This window comes from Erythranthe guttata, chromosome 3, assembly GCF_056151865.1.
Source record: "Erythranthe guttata isolate IM_541 chromosome 3, IM_541, whole genome shotgun sequence".
NCBI classification, from domain to species: domain Eukaryota; kingdom Viridiplantae; phylum Streptophyta; class Magnoliopsida; order Lamiales; family Phrymaceae; genus Erythranthe; species Erythranthe guttata.
The window spans coordinates 11,885,470-11,905,946 of record NC_142535.1 but is presented as its reverse complement, the minus strand read 5'-3'; the positions used below and the strand labels follow the sequence as shown (position 1 = coordinate 11,905,946).

At 35.5% G+C, this 20,477-nt stretch overlaps 1 pseudogene; it reads right to left on the bottom strand.

The window, feature by feature from the left end:
- Window positions 1-12,102: 12,102 nt before the first annotated feature.
- On the bottom strand, window positions 12,103-15,526 carry LOC148771796 (cation/H(+) antiporter 18-like; annotated as a pseudogene).
- Between the last annotated feature and the right edge of the window lie 4,951 nt (window positions 15,527-20,477).

Below are 20,477 nucleotides of genomic sequence, written 5' to 3'. Positions count from 1 at the left end.
ACGGCCCTTCAAGCTCAAATGACCCAAATTGTTCAACAAAATCAACTCCTGTTACAGCACATCAAAGCAAACCCACCGCAACAAGTCCAAGCCGTAGATTCTCCATGTTGTGAACTTTGCGGTGGAAATCATTACACGCTCCAATGCCAACAAGATGTGGAATCGCTCAACTACGTCAACAATGCGCCTCGCCAATTCCAAAATCAATGGTGGAGATCACAAGGGCAATACGTAGGAAATCAACAAGGCCAAGGGTATCAAAGACCTCAAGGTCAATTTCAAAATCTAGTCCCTGCTCAACAAAGCTATCAAGGTAACAATCCACCGGCCCAAAAATCAAACACGGAAGAAATATCGGCCCAATTTATGACTGCTACTCAAGCCTCGCACGAAATTTGGAGACTCAATTGGCATAATTAGCATTGAATCAAGATAACCGTCCGGCAGGAGCATTGCCATCAAATATGGAAGATCCTCGAAAGAAAAAGTTCGAGACTTGCCAAGCTATCGATTTCAAGAACAAGGAAAAAGAAGAAATACAAATTAAGCCGCAAGTCACTGTAGCCGAATGGGTGGAACCGATCCTATATCCCCAAAGACTGCAAACGAAAAAGATCGAGGTCGAGACGTGCCAAGCAGTCACCTTGAAGAATGGTAAGCAATTGGAGGAAGCCCCACGAAAAGAGAAGAGAAATATGGTAGTCGTGAAGTCGGAAGTGATTGAGGAAAAAGAATCAACTCATGAAGAGCCACCATCAACAGTGCTTTCACAAGCCCCTCCAATTCCATATCCTCAAAAGTTTATAAAGAAGCTGATCGGTGCCGAATACCAAGGTTTTTTGGACAAGTTGAAGGAAATTCGCATAAATATTCCATTCATCGAAGTACTTCAAAGGATGCCAAAGTGGATTAAATTTCTCTAGGACCTCGTGACATAGGGTAAGAAATTGCAAGGGAACGACATCATCCAACTCACCGAGCAATGCAATGCAATTCTTACTCGGCCCCTTCCACAAAAACTCTGCGATCGAGGTAAGTTTACTATTCATTGTACTATAGGAGGTAAAAAAATTAGGTCGCTCATTAATTTAGGCGCTAGCATTAATCTTATGTCTTATTTCACTTTTAAAAATCTTGGGTGGTGAGATTGAACCGACGGCTATAACTCTTCAATTAGCCGATAGGTCTTTAGTTTACCCAAAAGGTATTTTACACAATGTGCTAGTGAAAGTTAATAAATTTATCTTCTCTATCGATTTTGTTATACTTGATATAGATGAGGATAGGGAGATACATCTTATTGTAGGGAGACTGTTTTTAACCAAGTCAAAACTTCTAATTGATTGTGCTAGTGGTGATCTTACAATGATGGTGCATGATCAAACGATAAAATTTAATATTTTTGGTGCTAATAAAAATCCATGTGATGATAATGATTGTTTTGTTATTGATCTTATGGATTTTAGAAATCATTAAAATTTTGATGTTTTGATCTTGGACCATCGGAAAGCATCTGTGAGTGCAGAAGATGATGGTGAAGACGGGAGTCGGAAGGAGCAACTTTATTTTGTGGACTCAATTTCAACTCCTCCGAGAGAAAGTCATACGATTTTGGGTGTTAACGACGATGAAAGTGCAAGGAGGATGTTGCCACCCAAAGAATCGAGCAAGCCACGAGAGATGGACTATTCAAGCTATTGGGGTAGTAAGGATAAATTCAAAGGGAAATTGCACAAAGGACAATTGGTGTTATTGTGCAAATCCCAGTTTTGGTTATTCCCAAGGAAGCGTAAATCAAAGTTGTCGGCACCATTTATTGCCCAAGAGATTATTCCCAACGAAGTAGTCAAGATAAAGGAGCGAGATTCGAATCATACATTCAACGTGAAACGGAGCCGGCTCAAACCTTATTAGGAAGCGAGTAAAGATTGCCAAGTGACTTCGGTCACTTTTGCTTGAAACTAAAGAAGCAACGTCTGGCTGAAAAGTTTAAACTTAGCGCTTAGCGCTTCTCGGGAGGCAAGCCGAGCTTTATTGTTTTTCGTACTTTTCTTTAATTTTATTTTTTGATTTTATTTTCATAGGCATGCATTCTAATTAATTTATTTGAATTTTAATTTTCAGGGTCGAAAACGTGGTCTGAGGGGGGTCCAGACGGCCGTCCGAAAATGCAAGCAAAATCCCAGACGGCCGTCTAGGAAACAGAGGCAGTCTATGATTTCGAGACGGCCGTCCGAGTTTTAGTACAAAATCGCAGATGGCCGTCTGAAATCCAGTGGGGGAGCAGAATCACCAGACGACCGTCCGAATTTCTAAACAAGCTGTCTGAATTTCTATACAAATTCTCAGACGGCAATCCGAAATCCAAAGACTTAAAAATCAAGTCTCTGCTTTTCAGACGGCTGTCCGAAAATTATTATATATAACGAGATGGCCGTCCGAAACCACTTTGGGGCGTATTAAGAAGAAAACAAATCAGATTTTTTCCCATTATTTCTCAAATCCTACTCATTCTTTCTCTCAAACTCACACACCTCAACTTTTGATTTTCGAATTGCCCTTCCAAAATTCATCAATTTCACACACACACTCAATCATAAATTCTCTGATTCTTATAATTGTGTGGGTATTGACAGGGAGGCTAGAGAATCGAACCAAATCCTCCAAAATCTACCTATTCAAGGCACGCCTACAAGGTGTTCGATATGTTGCTCCAACCAAGTTTGGGAGTTCAATTCTCGTCAAATTCTCTCTGAATCTCTTCGAAGTTTTCCCAACTATGTCGTCCAACAAAAGAGGCGGCACTAGTGAAGCATCATCTTCCAAAGGGAAAGGCAAAGGCAAGAAATGTTACACTAAAACGACGATTCCCAAACCTGAAAATGAAGCTTTTAGTGTCGAAGGCGCCGTCGCTCTATTCAAGAAACAAGCCAATAAGAATGTCATTACAGAACGAACCTTAACCAAGAAATTATGAGACGAGGGTGGCAAAAGTTGTGTGAACTGGAGCCGATTTACAACATTTCGATCGTCCGAGAGTTTTATGCTTACACGTTGGTACTCAAGCCTCCAAAACATTCCACAAGTGTAATACGAAACATTTATTTTTGATTGGGAGTCGGACGCTATCAATCAATATTACGGACTCCCGTACTTAGGTCAAAGATGGAGAGCAGTGCGAGATGAAGTTACCAAAGAGCATATTGGTGAAGTGTTAAGTGATGGGTATCCATCGTGGATTGAATACCCGGATAAGGGGACTTATGAGCTCAATTAGAAGAGCATAAATTATGAAGGCAAGGCATGGTTGACGTTCATTTGTGCTAACGTGATCTCGACTACCTCTTTTAGTCAAATCAACCACTAACGGTGTGCTCTTACATATTACATCATCACGGGGAAGCCGCTAGACATCAGGACCATTATGTACGATCAACTATGGCTGACAATGCACGACAACTCAAAGGGAATTTTCTTCCCTAGCCTCGTCACGGGATTTTGCAAAAGAAATAAGGTCCCCAAGCTACCGAATGACATCGAACTCAACATCCGGAAGCCGATTGCCGATTTTGCAAGAACCGGTTGCCTATCGTCGAGCATAAAGTCAACACGGTGGAGGCACTTCAACGATGGTCGGGCAAGATACTGCAAGCCATTGTACAACACTTGGGATGTGGGACGCCCGATTGTGTCGAGCGGAGACCTTTACCGGCGCCGATTCTTGAGCCCGTACCCGAGTTGTCCGATGATGAGGAGCGTGAGAGAACTAGGGAGGAGCCAAAACGGCAGTCACCGTGGATAGAAAACACCTGACTAGTCGGAGTTCCAAGACCCCGAAAAGTGCATGGATTCCAATGTTGTCGGTAACTAACCCGGCAGCCAAAACGGCAGTCACCGTGGCACATATTGATATGTCGGCCACTGTGTCATGGTCCATCAGTTTTGGCCCAGCCCTTTATCAGTATTCCTTGGGTTGGAGAGGTTAAGTCCAATAACGAGTCCGAGACTTAGCCCAAATAGGGTTAGGCTCAAGTTGTCCAAATGTATATAGACCTAGTAGAGATTCTTAGAGGATTCTGGAATACTTTCTATAACCCTCCATTTGCAAATGTTTTGTAGGAATTCTTTGGAGTGTTCTAGTGAACAACTCATATCCCTTAAATCAAATGGATCTCCACCATCCATTGAGAATGTGTCTAGTATAAATGGGAGTGGGAACTTCATTTGTAACCATCCAAGAAATTCCAATAGTTCTATGTTTGTATTTTATCTGGCTACCGTTCGAGCTAGCTTGTAGATGCTCGTGACAATGGGCGTTGGGATAAATGTTGTGAACAAATTTATCAAAACCATGTTTGGTCATTTAAAACCTAAGAAAATATTCACGAGATCAAACATGAATATATACAAAATGTAAAAAAATTGCAGAATGTATATTTAATTTTGCTTACCACTATGTTGTTTCCAATATTGAGGAAAATGAGCTCCATTGAACCTTTAGGGTTCATAAGAAAACCAAGAGTTATAGCCTCTCTAAAAGGAATCTTGCACATTCGAGAAACAAAAACTGTCCTGACAATCTTCCCGATACATGCTGTAACTATAACCAACACAAGAAGACTCCATTACTGAGTCCCTTGAATGATTGATATATTAGTCTTAAGCCTACTTGACACAAAATATAACAAAATAAATAGAGTGGACACAAGATCCTCCACTTTTTCTACAAGAGCTGCAGCAAATGGTCCCTCCTTTGGGACAACAACACCAAGTTCGAAGGCCTCGAAAAGTGCATGGATTACAATTTCTGGTTCCGCCCTAAAGCTAAAGGTCCTAGCATGATTCCTCCATGTATTAGTACGTGAGAAAATTGCATATGGAGTTTTCTAGGGTTCGAGAGAATTTTACTTCTCCGAAGGTAATATATTTACTCATGTATGCACGGAATAGTTAAATTTTAATCCCATCCATTGATTATCTTGTATGACCTAGTATGATCTAGTATGACACTCGGGCTCTAAAAATAAATGTACGACCGGAATAAAAACTCATCGTACACCACTGTACACATGTCGTACTTTATATAAATTACTTAATTAACCCGATAGTCTAGAATTAAATTAAATCATTGATTAAGATATATTATAATAACAGTAATTAATTAAAAAAATTATACACGTCAATAGTATTTCGCATGTGATCTTTCCCAAACCAAAATCTGTGATCGAGATTAAGCAAAACCCCTAGTTTATGTGGTTCTTCATCGTCTCGCTGGCTATTAAGTGTATATTTTTACACTTAATCATATCTTTTAATTGGAGCTTTTGCTGTATTTTATTGATAATTTGTGCTTAAATTGTTGATTTATTGTGTTTTAGGTGCAAATTGATGAATTGGATAAATAGGGGTCAAAACTGCAATTTTGGAGAAAATATGGGCAAAAAGTGAAGAAGTTAAAAATCTGAAAAATTATAGCTCAGACCGTCGTCTGAGAACTACACTTAAATCTCAGACGGTCGTCTGAATTTCATCTGTTGAAGAATAAAGTCTCTGGAATTGAGACGGCCGTCTGGAATTATAGCTGAAAAACCTGACGGCCGTCTGAGAAGGCGTTGAAGCACAGTAAAGGAATTATAATTGCACAAGGAAACTACATTCTTCTCCAAGTTTTCCACCCTATATAAGACCAAGTCAAGCAGACAATTGGGCATCAATCTTTTACGCAATTTCAAGAGCAAAGAAGCAATAACGAAGACGAAGAATTCGAAGATTACAAGCATAGTTTATCTTTTCTTGAATTATTATTTGTTTTTTACTTTAAACATGAGTAGCTAACTCTTTTATTTCTAGGATTTTATTTTGAACCCTATGTGGGAGTTGAACCCAATTCTATGATTTTATGCAAGTTTTAATTCTTGATTATTTCTTCTACTTGTTTTGTTAAGTGCATGAAGTTGATCACCTTATGTGCTTTCATGTTATTGTTAATCGCATGAATCGGCATAGGAATATAGTTAATCTATTAGGTAGCCATTATTGAGATTTGTGCTTAATATTGTGTTCTAGAATTAATTGCGTAGGAATATGCAGTAATTGAATTTGGAGTATTAGAATCGTAATACACGCGGAAGCGGGTTATGATTAATTTAGCATCTCAGGTTAATAATCCGAGTTAATTATTTGCATAATTGAAGGAATTGGGGAATTAATAATCACATAGGGGGGAGAATAAAATCCTAGGCTTGCTTTCTCTGATTAAATCTTCATTTTTAATTGTTTTCTTGCTATTGTATTTTTAATTTGCTTTAATTGCTTTAGTTTAATTTAGTTTATTAATCCTCTTTCGACTCTATAGGGTGGGCTTGATAACAATTGGTAAAATTTAGCGTATAGGATTTTCTCTGTGGCATCTATATTCGGACTTTTAGTCCACTATATTACTTTTACGATATGTGCACTTGCGTGTAGGTATTACCACCAACACTGGAAGGGGACCACGGATAGGAGGGAGAATTTCTTCAGTAATTCGTTATTTCCTTCTCTTTTTAGTTGTTTCTCGCTAGCCGCTAGACTTGAGAAATTTGAACATGTGATTTGTTGTTCCTTTTATAAAATTTCGTTGCTTATTGCTAGAATTGAGAATTTTGATTTTCGACGTTAGATACAAATTTACTCTTAATCAAATAGCTTGCCAAAAGAATTAATGTTTATAATATTGGGTAAATTGAGGCAAGATATGTGTATGTGTTCTTATCAATAACAATTATTGATAGTGCAAGCAAAGAGAGAATCGATACGGGATGTTAACGGAAGGAGGTTGCTAGTGTTATGATGATGAAGCAGAATCGATGATCAAGCTCACCATTGTAAAGAGTGAGGGGTAGCTACAGGGTATTCCGAAGCTATGGAGTATTCCGAAGAGTGACCTGAATACCTATTATAATGAAAATCATGGTTTGTCACAAAGTTATTCATAATACAAAAAAATAAAAACATAGAAAATTTATTAGTAATTACATTTCATTAGGGAACATCAATGGATTTGATAGGTATATTATTCTTTTCAATTTTGACACTTTCTTTTCTGGAAATCCTCCTTTTATTTTCAATGGAAGCATACACTTTTCTTATAGGGGCTAGAAGCACTGTGTTGTTATTGGAGGAAATTTTAAGTGATGACTGCTTCACGATTATTTTGACTTTTGAATAAATGTAGTTGCTAAAGTATAGTTTCTTGGTACTTCTATTTATCAAATAATGTATAATCATGGTTTCCCAAATTTGCAGATTCTTCTTGCAAGAAGTGTTTATCGTTTATTCTTTATCATTAAACTCGTGACAGTGCTATTTAGATAAGATACGAGTTAACATTCTTAAGGTTTGGAATTTACTCATTCATAAACCAACAATAATTTGCAGAAGTGTGCACGTCTTGTCGATTTCAAATTGAGCATCTTTACTTTGTATTCGATTTTATCTTCATGTGTAGATCTCTATTTCTAACAATTATATACAGTTAGACACACAATGCAATTCTACAACAAATTGAGTATACTCCATTCACAACTAAGACCAAGACAATATAACCATTTAATATATGCAAATTTGTCGGCAAATCATTTCTAATATAACTTATGACAACAAATTCGGAAGCAGTAACGCAAATATTTGTGTTAATTGTGCTTTGACGCTGTAACGAAAGTAGTACAACAATAAACTAAATAAATTCTTGAATCTACCAACATTAGTTACAGCAACAGAATACATCTAGATTGAAAGACTTGTCAAATTGCCATTTAAAAAAGAAATCTCCCTTTATAAGTACTACTTAAATCGACAAGCATTTTGTTTTTTTTTTTTTTGTGACTAAAAATTGAAAAAGTACATCTTCTGGATCTTCAAAGATTCGATTTTTTTTAGGCATTATAAGTTTCTTGAAGCTCTTATAAATTTGTTTTAACTCACCTGAGAAGACTGAAAACTAACCTATGGTGAAAGCCTGATATTTTCCCGCTATTCATATGAGCACATAACTTCCAAAATTCACGTCTCTACATCGCAGTGCAACCTAAACAGAGGTGACAAAAGTGATACTGTGATTATATTCATCACGCATGCAAGGGTGAAAGATACGACATTAAAGAGGAGCATGGAGACTTTTTACACAAGCCCAAAAATAAGCACGTTATCATTCGAGCATTAAAACAAACACATAATGTTCGACTTGCCAACTAGCATTACGGACGATGAAGTACTCAAATCAATGCGATCACATTGAATTTACAAGGCATCATCATGGTTGTTGATGGTTTCACTCTTAGCGTACGCGGTAAGTCGTCTTTCAAGCCATGAATCTTGTAGGACAATCCTATTCTTACTCTAAAAAAACCTGCTCTAAGAAGAGACGGTGAGAGAGGCCTGATTTTTCGGCATAAAGAAGATACGGAGAGAGAGAAGGGTTTACGGTGGTTGATGTAAAGACACAATTCGTTGGCCCGAAGAAGACACCGTCAGAGAGGGAGAAGGGTTTACGGTTGTTAGTTGATGAAGGCATAATAGATTAGGGATTATTTGATGGACCCCCATATACAAAATGTTTTGATCTAACCACCAAGGATATTACATCATGGTTTATATCTCCTCCATTTTGATATTAATTTAACATACCCATTTTCCCACTTGGAATACCTATTACACCACTCAATTATAGTATTTAAGTACATACCCAAGCAGGTATTTTTTCAACCACAACCGTCTTTCTCCATATCTCATTTCACGTTTCTCTCTCTCACTCAACACCCACTGTCTCTTCGTCTTTCTCTTTCGTCGGATATTCATGCTCTTTACCCACAACCCCTCCGCTTGACCACAGTCGCTACCCCTCTGCCTTGCGCCGCAATCTTCGCCGCTCAATTGGCGTCGCAGGCCTTCTTTGAATCCGGTGGCCTAGAATTACATCGCGGGTTGTTTATTTTAGATTCGACAAAATCATACTCATCCAGGGGGTGGTAATTTGGTCGCGGGATGTACATTTTGTTAGGATAGTATACAGAAAGCCTTGCTTTTATCAACATGAACTATTTAATTTTGAATAAAGTTTATTCATTTCGGTCATTTATGAGAATCAATGCATGTGTGTTTCTAGTACCATTAAGTAGATATTGATCAATTGTCAATTAATTAAAAGTACAAGTCTATTATTCTAATAGTACTCGAAACGGTGTGCTACGGCGTCCAAAAAATCATTTCGAAAGTTAGTTTAGAATATAAAGATTAAACGTTCACAATCTAGATGGAATTGGACTAACCATTGGTAAATGATTGTAGCACAATATTTTAGTGATTGGTCTTGATCACGGTAAACAGAGGATAACTTTTGTAGTTATCGTTTTGCCTTATTGTGCTAGCACACCCAACATGTGTTGAACATGACAAAGTGAAATATTTGTTTCATCACTGATAAAATATGAAACTATATTATTTCTAGGTTTACGAGAAATTACTTAACCTCTTAATCCCTAGATAATCAACGTACACGTTTAATTGGTGATCTCTACTTTGATGTCACAATGGGAGAGATTCCTATATTGAGTCAAATGAGCCCCAGTGCATTGGGTGGAGACACTAAGAATTAATAGGTGGAAACTGATTATCGGAAGGAATTCGTATCTCTGAAATATGGGATTGAATAACGACCCTTGAGTAGCTTATGAGTTTTGTTTATGTCAGAAACTCGGCCGAGTAGATTTCGTATCCAACGTACACAAATAATTTAAACAGGAAAAACTCAAGATAATATGCCAAACTAATTTTTTTTTCTATAAATAAATTAATTGGTGGTCATTTGATCTTCTTAATGCGAGGAGAAATTAAGTAATGATAAACGGGAGCTCAAAATGTAATTTTGAGAATACAATCGGGAGTCAATAATTATCTGGTAGTGGAAAATAAATAATTATTTAATATTTAATTAATTGTTAAATTGCCCGTATTGTATTTTCTCCTTTAGTCCCTATTGTAGCCCAATGGATATTTCTAATTAATTGAGAAAATAGAAATAAATCAAGTAAATAATGTGAAAGATAAATTGGAAAATTATTTGGCTAATTTTAGCACATGATTTTCGGCCATAGCAAGAAGGAGAAGATAATGAATTTTCCTTGGACTCTTTTCCTACTTGGACTTCTTCTAGAATCTTTTCGGATAAGATGAAGGAAAGTTGGAATCCTTTAGGACTCAAATTTTCGGCCCCCCATGCTAGAGTTGGAGGAAGATTTGATTCTTCAATCCTTCTCCTAGTGCAACTCTTTCTAGACCCTTATATATAGTACTTGATGGAAGAAAAAAAAAAGACTTGTTCCATAACATAGTAGTAGCCGATTTTTTGCTAGAAAATAAGCAAAAATATTTTCTCTTCTCTTATTTTTCTAGGTACAATCCCACAATCGCAGAGAAATAAATTCGGGATATACAATAGAAGATTAAAGGTTTATAGAGCAAAACATAAATCCCAAATTTTCTGAGCAATCTTGCGAAGAAATTCACCATAAATCAACCGTTAATCGGATATGCTCGTAGAAATTTATACAGTAGCTTCCTAACCCTTAGTTCAACAATCTGTCGAGAGGGTTTCTTGATCGGATCAACGGTCGCGGAGATATCGGTGAAGGAAGAGGACTGGAAATTTCTAGACAGCAGCTCTTCGAAGGTTGAAGCTTGACGTGGATCCTCGTTTGTGCGCCGAAGATAGTTTGGATATGCTCTTCGAAACGTAAGTCCATAGATTAGATTTATTCCACTTTAGTTAAATCAAATCTATGCATGTTAATTAAGATTTAAAAATCGGCTAATCTAGAACCTCATACGAATTTTCATTGGCTCCTGGGCTTCACATCCCAACACATTTCACCAAACCCCATAGATACAAATAGATTAACTGAAGTTTGTTGTCCACCTTGTGGATTACGACTCATTTGAGAAACAAATGTAGATGAGGGCAACCTTGGTGTATGTGGTAGGGGCCTTGGTAGAACCCAACAGATGAGGTGTGAGACCACATATAGTAGTTTATCCTGTTTTTTCTAGGCTCCTTCATTTTTCATAAATACGAATTCTAAATAAACAATTATAACTTTTATTAGCAATCATAAATGACAAAATCAGAATCGTGTTTTAATTGAAAGCTTATTGAAGCTAGCATATGAAATACAATAATAGAGAAATTGATTAAATCATTAAACAAAAGAGTTTGTAGTGAAAAAATTCGAAAAATCCACTCAAATGGATTCTATATGAAAAGAAAATAAAAGGTGGACTTATTTATGACGTAAAATGAAGAATTACATGTCGTCAACAATACAATAAAGATGATGACAAATGGAGCCTAGCACAGACAGTAAAATATAATTTGTCAAGAAACAACAAGTTTTTTGCCTTTAATTAATTATAATAAACATAATTAGGTGCAAAGTACGTAGATGAGTTTCGTGTTACTCACCATAAACCATTACTTGGACTATAACCACATCATTCTCGCAAACAACATCAAATTCTTCTACTGGACAAGAAAACCATTTTGTTGCAGATTCGTAAATAGTGTTCTAAGAATGAATGGGAAGCCTGGAGGTAGAGGATTTCCACACTTTTGATGGATAATTAATGATTTCATTATGGAGTAATTTTCAATTATGTGTATTCATTATTCCCTTGAAATTTTATTTAAAACAACCGTTTAAAAAAAAAAAAAGCGCTTCGTGTTTTTGGGAATTTTTTTTCTTGTGTGTGTTAGTATTAATTCATTATTACTAATCAATATTACCTAATTGTTCTTCAAATCTTACATATTCAAAATTATTTGGACATATGTTAAATGGAAGAAACCACCTTAGAATTCATATTTTTATAAGTAAAAAAAAGATTAAAAAAATAAAAAAATAAGTATAAGACTATAGATATGAATATAGATATAGATTGATTGAGGTCTCAAGAGAATGTAAATAAACCATGAAATAAAACATAACAACCTTTTTTAATGAGAAAATTGAATCATGCTTTGTAGATTGTGTCCACTTGAGCAACCTCAGTCAATTATTCACTCTCAAATCAATTATCAGCTGCAACCTCAGTCAGTTTGGTACAAAATTGTTACACCATTAGAACGGATGTTGTGATTGTGAAGAAATCAACAAGTTGCCCACTGGTCCCAGTTCTAGATACTCACCACCCTGGTTACAAGCTGCAGCTAATTGACCTTTTGGCATTCTTCCTACAAGTACAAGATTGGTATTGCGGCCATACCTACGTATAGCATCCATTACTTCCATATCATAGCTCACCACACTCTCTTGGTATCGAATTGAACCATCCATCGCCTTGAATTCCGTAAGAAACACTCGATCAATCGATTTGTTACCTAATTCACATCTAACTGAACCGAATCTCCAACCATCCTTCGGTCCACAACCAAACGGACAATCTTCAAAGTAATGCTTGGGTGCTCGGCCATGCGTACTCCATAGAGAAAATCTTCACGGTCATCGTGCCCTCCAAAGAAGAAGACCGTGACAGTGAAGTTGACATTGCTTGCAGCTACTTTAAACATTCAACCGAAGCCGCGGTCGATAAAGATGCCAACCAAAGACTAAGCGTGCTCGAGGAACCTTTTGTTCACATGCCTCAGTTCGGCTCGTATGTTTAACTCGAATTGAAGATCGATGCTCTGATGCTTGTTGAATGGGAGGATTTTCATAGCCACCTTCTTTCTTCCCGAACTAGTGCAAATGTCGATGTGCATGGCTGACATTGACAAGATTGCGGTTGTTGGAGGCGACGACTATTTGATTCGGGTGGGAATTCTTGTTCCACAATGGCATCCTGTTTTTTCTTGCCTTATGAACCATTAGTATTGCAGATGTTGTTTCGGAAAGCCCTATCAGATGCTTTGCATCCACATCGAGTCATTGTCTGTTGACTCCAGTGTCGCCTGAAGACTCCATGAGATAAATCAAATGGGGAATGTTTCTTGTGTTCTGAAAACAATTTAACAATCTAAGCTAAGTGTCGGTTTGACTTCTCACAATAGTTATATGTTTGTATTCTGATCTGGATGTCATTTGAATTGGCTTGTATATTCCCCTGACAATGGGCGTTGTGATAAATGATGTAAGCAAATCCATCAAAACCATAATGGCAAAAGTTTGGTCATTCAGCACCTACAAAAATATTCACAAGATCATGCATAAATATGTACAGAATGTACAAAAATTGCTAAATATGTACAGATACAAAAATTTTGGCTTACCGCTGTGTCTTTTCCAATGTTGAGGAAAATGAGCTCCACTAAACCTTTAGTGTTCATAAGAATACCAAGAGTTATGGCCTCTTCAAAAGGAATCCTGCACATTCGAAAAACGACAACTGTCCCGACAATCTTACCTTTACATGTTGTAACTATAACCAAAACAAGAAGACACCAACACTGAGCCCCTTGAATGGTGGTTATATTGGTCTTGAGCCCACTTGACACAAAATATAACTGAAGAAACAGAGTGGACACAAGATCCCCCATTTTTCCATAAGAGCTCCAGCAAATGGTCCCTTCTTTGGGACAACATCACCGAGTATGGAGGCCCCGAAAAGTGCATGGATTCCAATTTTGTCGGTAACTAACCCGGCAGCCAAAACGATAGTTAGCTTGGCACATGTGTATATCTCGTCCACCGTGTCACGGCCCTCCAGTGTTTACCCAACCCTTTGCAAGTGTCCGTTGGGTTGAAAAGGTTAAGTCCAAGACATAGCCCAAATATGGTTAGGCCCAAGTTGGCCAAATGTAAATAGACTTATTAGAGCTTCTCAGAGGATTCTCTAATACTTCCTAGAACGCTCATTTGTTGATATTTGTAAATATTCTTTGGAGTGTTCTAGTGAGCAGCTATTAACCCTTAGATCAAATTGATCTCCACCATCCATTGAGGAGGTGGTCTAGCATAAATAGGAGTATGAACTTCATTTGTAACCGTCCAAGAAATTCCAAGCATTCAAGCAATACAAATACTTTCCTACAAAGGTCTCTTGTCTTATTAAGTTATTTGTTCGTTTTCCATCACATAGCATTCTTGAACACATTTGAAGAGGTTGACTTAGCTATCGCGAGCGGAAAAAAGGAGCTAAAGCTACATGATTCGTTTTTCAGTGAATAAATCCGTGACAACCGGCTCACTTTAAGGAATACGCCGGAAAATAGGAGGGACCAACCGTAGACTCACGATCACGAAACCAAATCCGCTCAATTGCCAGGGCAAGCAGGATCCACGCCGTCATGTCATTAACAGTTGTCGCCGACATGGCGACTCGCCCCAAGTCCGTGGTCAACAGCTTCAACTCAGCTAATATCAGGGCTAAAACGGGGAACACCGTTATGGATTGCGCGACACCCATAAATATAAGAAATGGAACATTACTCACTACTTCTTCTGAGATTGTTTTCTTTGAGCACAAACGACATACCTACGCCTAATGCAAACGGCAGAGTAATTTCGGCTAGGGCAGTGCTAAATGCCTTTTTTTCAGCCTGTGGAGGGACCTCGGGTCTAGCTCAAGGCCGACCAAAAATACAAAGAATAAGAGACCAAGGTTGACAACGGTATAGAAGAGTGTTTGACCCCGTGGTGGAAAAACTACATGATGATATTTTTTGTTCCGCTCTAAAGTTGAAGCTTATGATTCTATATCGAGTACGCTGACAGTTAAATAGAGTTAAAAACAAGAGGAAGATTGTATGTTTCTTGTAACCCATAAATATTTATCACACAAAGAAGGTTTCTAAAGAAAAAATTCCTAGACTAATTTAAGTACACCACTGTTAATAAATTCTGACCCTAGAATAAATTGAAGTAATTTCCTACAACTCTTTAATTAATTTTAGAATTTATGTTATACATATATATTTTTTGAACGAATAAAAAAATTGGTGAAAAATAATGTTTTTGCTAAATGAGTTATAGACCACACATGAAAAGTCTGCATAAAAAACAAATATTACGCCTTCATGCATACCATATAGGGGTGGAAATCGGAACGAAATTTCCGATTTCCGCCGGTTCCGATCCGAATATTTCCGATTTTGGAACCATTTTTTGTGATCCGATTTCCGAAATTCCGATTTCCGATTTTTCCGAAAAAAATCGGATCGGAATCGGAATTGTATATAAAATATTTGGAAATTCCGAATTCCGATCCGAAAATAATTCCGAAATTTCCGAAAGTATTTCCGAATAATTCCGAAAATTTCCGAAAATTATTACTATTTATTAATTATTATAAATTTGAAGTTACATTTTTCTTATTAAAAAATATGCTACATCAGCCCATCAATACCTTAGGCCCACACTAACAAAAGCCCAAACCCAATTTCTTCCTACGTGAATTCTAAACCCTAATAGCCTAACTCACTCTCTCTCTCATTCTCTCCCCTCACACCAGCCACTCTCTCCCTCAGCAATTTCTCATTTCTTCCACCACCAGCCATTCTTTTCTCTGTATAGAATCTCTTATCTCTTCCACTAGCCCCGCCTCTTGTTCTCTCCGCCGAGCACCGAGCACCGCCTGAGCAGCCCCTCTTTCTCTACGCGCGTAGCACCGTCAGCGCTGCCCCTCGTTCTCTCCGGCAGCATAGCCAGCGCCGCCCCTATTTCTCTATGTCGACCAACACCTAAACCGCCCCTCCTTCGCTCTGGCATGACCAGCGCCTCAGCCCTGTCGCCGCCCCTCATTCTATCTTTGAAAACCGTCGAAAAATCCAAAAAATGAATAATTCCGAAATATTCCGATTTTCCGAAATTTCCGAAAAAATCGGAATCGGAATCAGTTCTTGAATTCCGAAAAAATCGGAATTGGAATCGGAATCGATTTTGTGGTTCCAAAAAAAATCGGAAATTTTCCGAAAGGACCGTATCCGATCCGATCTGTCCGATCTCCACCCCTAATACCATATGATTAAGTTAAAGGTATAGTATTATGGTATAGTGCAAAGTTATATGTAGTATTGCATTCCATGTTGTGAATCAGTTTCATATAACAGGTAAGTTTTAAATCAAAAATTTACGAATTCTGAATATAGGATTAATTTTTAAAAATAATCTTAATAATTTCCAAAATTATCCAAGCATATGGAAACATATTCCAATTAAATATTCACTAACTAATTTGAAAACAAACAATCAAAAAATTTGCATTAAATAATATATTTGTAACAGTTTAAAAATTTCTAATTTGTATACCCAACATTATAATATTTAAAATATGTGTTAATTATTCGACTGAACTATAAAAAAATATCTTTAAAATTCTGAAAAGGGGAAATAAAAAACTTATAATATATCCCATGTCAAATATTTTCAATTACATAGGGTCTATTACAAATACTTATCATAAAAGGGTCCACATAAAAATTTCGTTTACAAAAAATCCAAACAATGTGCACAGATGTGTAAAAGACTAAAATACCCCCACACATTTTAATGAGCTCCAATTTCATCATTTAATTCAATTTACCTCAATTTGACCCCAAATTTCACTAATTATTTAATTTTGACTACAATTTCGCTCGTCGCCGCCGTATACCGCTGGTCTCCGGCTTTGACTTTTTTTTTTTGTCTGATTTTTTTCCACCGGTTCTGGCGCCGGTCTTTGGCGGTGTAGAATTTTGAAAGAATTCAATGCCTACGAATTCGTGTAAAATAACACAAAACGATATAAAATCAGAGATTTTTTTCAAACAATAAAGTTAAATTGTGTTGAGAAAGATTATGCAGCGTAATATAAGTAACACAAGTTTTAAATCAGTATCCACAAGTATATAACTTGTGTATGTGCCTTCACAAGCGAAAATCTCTATCAAAACAATATTCAAAAGAATACAAATGAGAAGTCAATATCTTCTCTTCTAAGAAAAAATCACAAATTAATTTCTTCATAAACCAATTCGTAGAATCTAGAACAATATTTCTTAGCAACACTCTAGGAATACAAACCAGTATTCAAGGATATTGAATACAAAACAGACTCAATTATGTAGTGAGAGAATAATAACGGAAACGAGGTGTTATAGAAAATGTTCCAACACCCGAAGCTCTGTGCTCTCAACTCTCTGCAGAAAATGTGAGAAGTGAACTGAGTTCTTCTCCTATTTATAGACTACAAGAGCTCATTGCCCTGCACAAAATTAATACAATAGGAGAGATAATGGTTTAGTGAGATAATTAACCATGTGCTTATATAACTACCCACTAAGTTAAAAATAACCACCTACTAACTAATAATAATAATAAATTCGATTATTATTTAAATAAATACATAAAATTGGTTTAGGAAAGGCAAAATCTGAAATTATATTTGACTTTAATAGTCAAATATCCAACAATCTTCCCATTTTTTACTTTCTGATCAAAACTAATTTTAAGCAACTCCCCACGCATGAAATAATTTGAACTCCGCCTGCATTAAACACTTCAACTCTTCAAATTCCATATTAATATCAGATCAGATACAATACGTTTAAAACAAACATATATTACAGGAGATTAAGCACATAAGAAGTTCAAAACAAATGCTAGTACAACAATCCAACACATAACACATCCTACAAAAACAAGTGCAGTGAAATGCACTAAAACAGAACTCTTTCAGAAGTTTAAAATAACAGACAATAAGATATTGTACAAAAATATAGTAGGATTTTAAAATTCAGCACTTGGATCACTGCTGGAACCAGTAATACATCCTACAAAAGCAAGTGCAGTGAAATGCACTAAAATAGAACTTTTTCAAACGTTCAAAATAACAGTCAATAAGATATTGTACAAAAAAATCGCATGATTTTGAAATACAGCACTTGAACCGCTGCTAGAACCGGGTCCATCATCATCTCCCCCTTTTTTTATCAGAAAGATCTTACTCCAATATTGCAATCATTCAATATAATTAATAGCACAATTAAAAATTCAGCAGAGCAAAATAATTAATAGACCAAATTAATAAACTTTAATCAATAACTATGATAATCAAAGTGCCAAAATAAAAAATAGAGGCCAACACTGACGATTTTAGCAAGATAAATAAAAAAAATTATTTAAAAACTGTAAAACATGAAAATCTCACTACTTGCAAGAGATACAAGTCTGAAAATCTTGGATAGGTCTATAATAACCTTTTTTTCTTTTTTCTTTTTTGAATAAAAATAAAATATACGGATTATCATAAATATTTGTAACATTGAGAAATGCAATTTAGGGATTTTATTTATTTCCGCACTCTTTGTTTTTTATCCTTTTATTTTATTGTGCAACAATTGATCGAGCTGTTTTTCTTTTTTTCTTTTCGTTTTTTTTTTTTTTTTTTTGAGAAACACTACTTTTATTTTCAAGTTTAGAATATTTACATCGAACATAATTAAGGGCTAGCTTAGAAGATTCCTCAGTTACTCATTCCAACTATCAAAATAGAGGAGTTTAGCTCATGCTTTTGTGAAAAGATAGAGAAGCCATAGTGTTTTTTCTTAATTGAGAAACAAGTTGTTGCACTAAGATCTTAAGAGGAACAGAAACTCAAAGGCCAACTTAAATTGAAATTAAAAAAAAATAAAAAAATTGCATGTTTTTTTTTTTTTTAATTCTCAATATTATGTAAAAAAAGGAAAAAAATAAAGAAATTTTTATAATAGTGTATAATATGATTAAATGAATAACGAAAAAAAATGAAGACAAACGGATATTTTGAAGAAAGAAAATATTAGATGAAAATATGAAAATGTTAAATGCATAGTAAATAAAATGATAAATGCTGTTTGGAATTTACTTAATGAATATTTCGAATTTGTGAGTGGAGGGGCATTTTTGGAATGAATTTTATAAAGGATGTGAAGCAAATGTTTAGTTAGACTTGACATTTAGTTCAAATAAGTTTTGTCATTAGGAACCTATATCCTAAGACCCCTAACAATAACCACCCACTAACTAATAATAATAAATTCGATTATTATTTAAATAAATACATAAAATTGGTTTAGGAAAGGCAAAACATTAAATTATATTTGACTTTAATAGTCAAATATCCAACAATCTCCCCATTTTTGACTTTCTGATCAAAACCAATTTTAAGCAACTCCCCATGTATGAAATAATTTGAACTCCGCCTGCATTAAAACACTTCAACTTTTCAAATTCCATATTAATATCAGATCAGATACAATACGTTTAAAACAAACATATATGACAGCAGTTTAAGCACATAAGAAGTTCAAAACAAATGCAAGTACAACAATCCAACAAGTGACACATCCTACAAAAACAAGTGCAGTGAAATGCACTAAAACAAAACTCTTTCAAAAGTTCAAAATAACAGACAATAAGATATTGTACAAAAATATAGTAGGATTTTAAAATTCATCATTTGAATCACTGTTGTAGCCAATAATACAACCTACAAAAGCAATTGCAGTGAAATGCACTAAAACAAAACTTTTTTAAAAGTTCAAAATAACAGTCAACAAGATATTGTACAAAAATAGCATGATTTTGAAATTCAGCACTTGAACCACTGCTAGAACCGGGTCCATTATCATCTCCCCTTTTTTTATCAGAAAGATCTTAATCCAATATTGCAATGATTCAATATAATTAATAGCACAATGAAAAATTCAGCAGAGCAAAATAATTAATAGCCCAAATTAATAAACATTAATCAATAACTATGATAATCAAAGTGCCAAAATTAAAAATAGAGGCCAACACTCACTATTTTAGCAAGATACATACTAAAAATAATTTAAAAACCGTGAAACATGAAAATCTCACTACTTGCAAGAGATACAAGTCTGAAAATCTTGGATAAGTATATAATAACATTTTTTTCTTTTCTGAATAAAAATAAAATACACGGATTATCATAAATATTGGTAACATTGAGAAATGCAATTTAGGGATTTTATTTATTTCCGCACTCTTTGTTTTTTGTCATTCTATTTTATTGTGCAACAATTGATCGAGCTTTTTTTTTTTTTTTTTTTTTTGAGAAACACTACTTTTATTTTCAAGTTTAGAATATTTACATGGAAGCTTAGAAGATTCCTCAGTTACTCATTCCAACTATCAAAATAGAGGAGTTTAGCTCATGCTTTTGTGAAAAGATAGAGAAGCCATAGTGTTTTTTCTTAATTGAGAAACAAGTTGTTGCACTAAGATCTTAAGAGGAACAAAAACTCAAAGGTCAACATCCAAACCTCAGGGAGACAAATATAAACAATAATCCAAAAAGAATTATGTTACAATTATAGATGTTCTTATGAGTGTTGTAACATGGAGTAGAACATTCTACATAGTGCTCATGCCAAGAGATTTTCTGAGTTTAGAAAATATCTCATAGTCAAGAGTTTTAGTATATATATTTGCTAATTGATTTTCTGTAGACACATATTTCAAGTA